The following is a 7849-nucleotide window of genomic DNA, read 5'->3' as shown; positions in this document are numbered from 1 at the left end:
TATCACATATTTGTCATGATGTAGAAAATTTTGATTGCTCGTTAAACCAAATATCTTGTTTTTTATTTGAAAATTATTTGCACATGCTAAAAAAAGTTGTAAGGAATGCTAACAATCCGACTGCAGTGAAGAAAATAGTTATGATGATAATTTAAAAACCAGGACAGAAAAGCTTGCTTCAAGTAACAGAGATTGTTTTTTTAATGAAGATAGGAAACTTGTTTTAATTAGATTTTTAATTAATGATAACACTTATGAATGTGATGTTTATGCAAAAAGCTGCTTAATTTTATATTCATTAATTTTATAATCATCCAATTGCTTAAAGTCATTTTATATTCATCCAATTGCTTAAAGTCATTTTATATTTATCCAATTGCTTAAAGTCATTTTATATTCATCCAATTGCTTAAATTCATTTTATATTCATCCAATTGCTTAAAGTCATTTTATATTCATCCAATTGCTTAAATTCATTTTATATTCATCCAATTGCTTAAAGTCATTTTATATTCATCCAATTGCTTAAAGTCATTTTATATTCATCCAATTGCTTAAAGTCATTTTATATTCATCCAATTGCTTAAAGTCATTTTATATTCATCCAATTGCTTAAAGTCATTTTATATTCATCCAATTGCTTAAAGTCATTTTATATTCATCCAATTGCTTAAAGTCATTTTATATTCATCCAATTGCTTAAAATCATTTTATATTTATCCAATTGCTTAAAGTCATTTTATATTCATCCAATTGCTTAAAGTCATTTTATATTCATCCAATTGCTTAAAGTCATTTTATATTCATCCAATTGCTTAAAGTCATTTTATATTCATCCAATTGCTTAAAGTCATTTTATATTCATCCAATTGACTCTAAATTGTTAGGAATTTACTTCCTAGAAAAAAATCAAGATTTTACTAAATTCACTTTTTATAAAAATGAACTAAGAAAATGTGTTTGTTTACCATATAAGAGTGGCTATCTTATATATTTTGTTATTCATCATGTCTAAATTATATAAATATGTTTAAATTTGTAATATACTTTTTCAAATAAATAAATCCTTTTTGTAATGTTATTACATTATTTTACCAACTAGTTCTATTTTCCTTTTGTATCATGGCTTTTGTTGTACAAGTATTTATTGTCAGTGTCGTCTAAAACGTTCTGCTTCCTAGAGTGCAGTTATAGATTTTTTTCTTGCCTCTATAAGAATTGTCACAAATTGTTGTTCAAGCTTTTTAAAGTCTAAAAAATTTTTTTATTGGTAAAATTTTACAGTATAAAATGAGTGATGATCTTGGTTATACTCGAGCGGTTCGGAAAAGAAAAAATGGGGATGGAGTGTTTTTGGAAGAAGAAGGTATTATTCCACTTTGTTGGCTAGAGAGTAATATTGTCACATACCCACCAAAGGCTTAAAAAGAGAGAGCTTTAATAAAGAAGCAGATTTCCCAGCAAGATTGGATGTATGGGAAACGTGTACACAGGAAGGCCACATGTATGTTGATTTATATTTCTTTTAAATGCAGGAAGTAAGTTCTATATTTACCAGAAATTATTATATAGCATCACTTAATTTTATTAAATAATAATATTGAATCACTTAATTATATTAAATAGGAATATTATATTATTGACTCGATAAAGGCTTTGTTGAAATTTCAAATATTCAACTCAATGCGGTAGTGGTGTAGTGGTAGAGCGCTCGCTTCATAAGCGAGAGGTTCCGAGTTCGATTCCTACCACGTCCCTGGTAGTACCGCGCTCAACTTATTTCTCCGCGCTGCGGCCTTGTTCGTCAAGGTTCGTGTTTCGGAGTTATAGAGTTGAGAGAGGGTGATAACCACAAGTAGCCTCCTCATCTGTAGTGGTCTTCTCGGCTTTGGGGAGGTGAATTATTAAAAAAAAAAAAAAAACTCATTTTTCCTAAAATTGTTTTTAGGTAGTTTAGATACTTGTGAAAATTGGGCATATAGAACATGTGCAACAAGTTCAGATTCTGTAAATGTACTTTATAAATAATTATTAAACAATACCAGATTTCATGAAAATGTGGTAGAAGATTTTTGGTAGAATTATAATGACACATAAATAAACAATTCTAATGAACATTCTGTAAATGTACTTTATAAATAATTATTTTATATACTATTTACTCTTATATTAGACGATAGTCAGAGAGTGGAAATTAAGAAAACAGGGAGGGACGGTAAGTTGGTAAGAGACCGTTATTGTTTATGGAAAAAAAAATATGTACAGGATAAATAAATAAACTTGTTAAATTTATTTATGCTGAGTAAATGTATGAGTAAAAATAAAAATCTATTTCTGTACATTAAATAATCTTTATGCTTATATTATATAAATTATATAATTAAAGATTTCTGTACATATAATTAAATAATCTTTATGCTTATATTATATAAATTATATAATTCAAGATTTCTGTACATATAATTAAATAATCTTTATGCTTATATTATATAAATTATATAATTAAAGATTTCTGTACATATGATTAAATAATCTTTATGCTTTCTCTATGGAAGCTAGTTAATGGACACTCAAACGTTTTTTATTATTTAGTCAGTCTTCAAAGAAAATTGTTATGTTTTTTATCTTTTATTACTAAACTTTATGATAAAAATAAAAATTGCGGAAATATAATTTTATTGTGTAAAGAAATTAAATTTAAATTTTAGGAAGGACATACGATTGAAACTTTTGGTTAAACTCTTTCATAGTTAAATAAGCTACTTTGCTCTATTACTTGGAATTACTTCTAGTAATGCTAGTTTTATTTTTTAAAAAGTTTAATTTTTAGTCAAAATTTAACTTTTTGCAACTTAGATTTTGGATACATAGAAACGCAAAATATTGAAGCACCTCCTCCATCTAAAAAACGTATTTTAAATTATTGTTTTCTATGATATGCATTTTTCTTTTATTATGATATGTTACTCATAAAAAAACTGTGTTTTGTCTGTTTGAATTAAGGAATGTTTAGCTAAAAGCATGTATATTCTTCTGCGAGAGACCTCAGTCTTCAGTGTATGTGGTCTTGTATGGTCTAATTGAATATTGTGAATATTTGTGTCTTTTTTTGTAAATGTGTTCAATAATTATAAGTTTTCAAAAAAAATTGTTTTCTTAACAGCTCAACAATTGAAAAAGTCTGCGACATTTAAAAACACCAGTGCTTCTTTCTCTACAAAATTTTTTTACCCTACTTTAAGTTTTTAGCACCATATAGAAAGTCAAGTAACTTGCAATTCTTAAACAAAGAATGTAAATAGGGAAAAAATTTAATTTCTTTTAGGAAATTACTAAGTCTGTCTAGTCTTGTAAAATTGAGCGAGCAAGAAATAACTATATCATTTAATCATGTTATTTTTTTGTTTAGCACCTCAGTTTTCATGCATACCTGAGAAATCTCCTCAAGAAAAAACTTCAGGTAATCAGTTCAATCAATTTATCCTATTATTTCATAGTAGCATTTTCTTGTTTGCATTGTTCTAGAAAACTAATGAAAGTTTAGCTAACAAAAAATAATTTTATAGTAAAAATATAAATAAAAAAGATTATGTTTGAGATATATTGAGATATACATTGTTTCTGCTAAATATATGGTAATGTTTTTTTAATAATTTTTTTTGTTCGCAATTTAGATTTTAAATACCTGGAAACCCAAAGTATTGCAGCATCTCCTCCATCTAAATAACGTATGTTAAAATGTTGTAGTATATGATTTGCATTTTTCTTTTGTCATTAACAGACAAAATACAAAAACTGTATTTTGTCTATTTAAATCATGGAATGTTTAGCTATATGCAAGCATAATCTTCTGCTAGAGGGTTCAATCCTATGTGTATGTATGTGGTCTCATATGGTCAAATTGAATGTTGTGAATTCTTCTGTGACTGCTATATCTGTGTTTATTTTATAAAAGTGTTATATATAGGTTTTCACAATTTTTTTTGTTTTATAGGTGTTTTGTGTGTTGCTCAACAATTGAAGAAGACTGCAACATTTGAAAACACCTGTGCCTCTTTTTCTAGAGGTATTTATTTTTTTATTCTGCTTTTTGTTTCTAGCATAAGATAAAAAGTCAAATAACTCGCAATTCTTTAAAAAAAAACTGTGTTTGTAAAACGTTATTTTAATTGCTTTTAAAAAGTCTCACAAAATTAAATGAATGAGAATTAGGAATGGCATTTAATCATGTTTCCTTCGTTTAGCACCTTAGTTTCAATGCATGCCTGAGAAATCTCCTTAAAAAAACACTTCAGGTAATCAATTCAATCACTTTATCCTAATATTTCGTCACAGCATTTTCATTGTTTCAGAAAACTAAAGAAATTTCAGATAACTATTAAATATTCTAGTAAAAGTAAAAAAATGAATGAAAGTGTTATAGATGTATTGTTTCTTATACTGTCAGCCAATGTTTTAATTAATGTTTTTTTAAATCTTCTATTTAGTGGGTTATATATAAAAATTTATATATATATATAAATTTTTTTCTTGTTTCTCCATGCAGCGGCCTTGTTCGTCGAGGTTCGTGTTTTGGAGTAAAAGAGTTGAGAGAGGGTTGTAACCACAAAAAGTAGTCTCCTCGATTGTCGTGGCTCTCTTGGCCTTGGGGAGGTGAATAATTAAATATATATATATATATATGTATATATATATATATATATATATATATATATATATATATATATATATATATATATATATATATATATATATATATATATATATATATATATATATATATATATATATATATATATATATATATATATATATATATATATATATATATATATATATATATATATATATATATATATATATATATATATATATATATATATAAAGAGAGAGATTATATATGAGATTATATATGAATATATATATAGAGATGATTATATATATAGAGAGATTATATATGAAAATTAGTATGCTATTTTCACATTTGTTGACTTTTAACATTAACACATTATAATTAAGACATTATCCCTGCAAGTGCTGCCATTGCTCCTCTATAATTTTTTAACTCCCACCCCTTCACCCGAGAATATTCTATTTGACATATAATTTATAATTTAGAGTTCCAAAGAAGAGTGTTGTATAAACTTGAATAACTATCCGAGGAAGTAAAGTCCTTAAAAGACCGTTTTGACACCAGACTTAATCAAGTAATTGAGGCAGATGAAAGCATGTCTTTGTTAAAAAAAAAACATGACTAGTATGGAGGATTTCAACGAAAATGAAATTCAGTTGGCTGAAGAACCATTGAGAAGGAAATTGGTAAAATATCTATTATTATACAAACACACTTCTAATGCCCCAAAAATAAACTAAAAATTCACTTGCAGATTGTTTAATAAAACATTTACATCATTATGTGACTGTTTTACTTTTCGTCAAAACTAAAAAAACTATAACATTTTTTAACTAAAGATTCTATAACAAAATAAATTATAATCAATTTTTTTTAAGATTGAAAGACTGAGTAAAATTGGAGGCGCCAACATCGGTGACTGTACTTGAACAATTATGCGACGGTAAGAATGCATTGTTCATTGATTAAGAATGGAAAAAAAACAGTGCTATTTTAACTTACTCTTAGTTTTCTAATGTTTTTCCATATTCAATTATTTTAACTTTATTCCTATATATTTTTTTAATTAAACGTTATTTCCTATATTTTTGGCTTTCTGTATAAAAATATAAAATAGGTGACTTTTGTTGTTACAAGAGAATAATTAAGTATACAAAGCTGTTTAAATCCCATTATAAAAAAGATAAAGCTATTTTTTACAATAGGATACTTTTCCTGACGTTAACATGAAGCAAGTTGTACTGGATCACTCGCTTGTACTGGATTACATGTTACCAGTTGCGGAGTGAACTGACTTGATGTTTTAAATATACTTTTTTCTTTATTTTGATTTTATAGCCTAGAATAATATTTTTTTACCATTGTTTAGCTCTGAATACATTTTATAAAATTGTATCCAGAGCTAAACAGTGGTAACTAAAAACTGAGGTAGCAGTGGTAAGAGAAAACAGCGCTATTTTTTAAATATAAGTTTTTATAGATTTTATTTGTGCGTATTTCTTTTAAATAATAAAGTTAAAAGAGTTCTTTTAAGTGCATTCAAGGTTTTTTTTAATTTGATAACCAAGTTTGCGGTCTGACCTGAAACCAATAAAGTGTTAATTCTAAAACTGAAAATAAGATTTAATTTTTATTTTATATAACTTTTTAGTTAAAAAATAAAACATAAGCTGTAAGAGACCAAAAGTTTGGTAGTTTAGCTGTGTAAACATTTTTTGTGTTTTTACAGATAGAATGATTTTTACTCATCACAGTTTACATGTGACTTAAAGTTAGGGCTAATTAGCCCTAACTTTAAGTCGCATGTATTCACGTGCGACTTAAAGTGTTAATAATAAAACAAGTCCTCCTTAGGAATTCTGGTAATATCAGTTTTTTGAATTATTAATTTACCTCCTGATTTTTTAGTATGTTGGATTGTTTTCTTATGAAAAAATTTAACATGAATGGGCAGAGAGGCGGAAAGAAAAGTTTTAAAGAAACCAATCTTTATAAATGTGTGATGGGTAAGTGCTTTCTACTTCTACATTCCAAAAAACAATTATTTTCTAGAGCAATTATTGTTTTATTAATTTTCTCTCATTAGGGTCTGTTCTAGAGAGATATCCAAAAGAAACCGAGAAGACAGTTCATCAATTTATTCAGGGGGTGTTGAAAAACGCACTAGCATCTCGAAAATCTGATTAAAAATATTATGTAGTTTTTTTGTAGTCACTTCACAGCGTACTGACCTCAGGATGGTAACAATGGTCAAGATAATATATATATATATATATATATATATATATATATATATATATATATATATATATATATATATATATATATATATATATATATATATATATATATATATATATATATATATATATATATATATATATGTATATATATATATATATATATATATATATATATACATATATATATATATATATATATATATATATATACAGTGCTGGCAAAAAGTCTTGCAACAAGGCACAATTTTACACAAATCAATGTTTGCAATGTGTACTCAAATGCAAAAAGTCTTGTAACATCATAATTACTTTTCATAATTACTTCCAAAAACAATAATACTTCCAAAAATATTATATTTTCACCAAAAACAAGTTCAATTATTTTTATTACATTGTATAATCATTTTCACAGATTAATATTTTCATTTCACAGATTAATATTTGGTAGGATATCCTTTGTTTTTTAACACAACACTAATTTGTTTGGGCATGGATTTGGCAAGATTTTCACATAGTCCTGATGTAATTTCTGTACACCATACATGACGAATTGCATTTTTTAAACCATCTAATGAACTGTAGTTCTTAGCAGATACACGCTTCTTGATTAACATCCAAAGATTTTCAATTGGGTTGAGATCTGGAGATTTTCCAGGCCAATCAAGCAACTGTATGTTTTTTGATCCAAGCCACTGCTTCACAAACTTCGCAATGTGGTATGGTGCTGAATCATGTTGTAAAATTGTGCACTGATGAATAATCATGAAATTGATTAGAGATTCATCCAAAACGTTGAGGTACTTTTTTGCATTCATAGTTTCTCCTTTGGACAAAAAGTATAAATCTCCGAGGCCATGAGCAGAAAAACAACCCCACACTATTACAGAAGGTGAATGCTTCACAGTTTTGCATTTGTATTTAGGATTGGTAGGATTAGAACTAGTAGGTCGACGAACAAAAAGCTTAACATCAG

At 26.4% G+C, this 7849-nt stretch overlaps 1 long non-coding RNA gene across 1 annotated transcript; it reads left to right on the top strand.

Moving 5' to 3' along the window:
- Positions 1 to 3994: 3994 nt before the first annotated feature.
- Positions 3995 to 6875, top strand: LOC136079048 (uncharacterized). The gene is made up of 6 exons (XR_010637898.1): positions 3995 to 4066; positions 4245 to 4295; positions 5119 to 5319; positions 5512 to 5576; positions 6542 to 6639; positions 6720 to 6875. It is a non-coding gene; the product is annotated as an uncharacterized LOC136079048 (long non-coding RNA).
- Positions 6876 to 7849: the final 974 nt, after the last annotated feature.

The sequence above is a fragment of the Hydra vulgaris genome, chromosome 04 (assembly GCF_038396675.1).
Source record: "Hydra vulgaris chromosome 04, alternate assembly HydraT2T_AEP".
Taxonomy (NCBI): domain Eukaryota; kingdom Metazoa; phylum Cnidaria; class Hydrozoa; order Anthoathecata; family Hydridae; genus Hydra; species Hydra vulgaris.
Note: the sequence above shows the minus strand (reverse complement) of the source record. Positions and strands in the feature narration are given on the sequence as shown.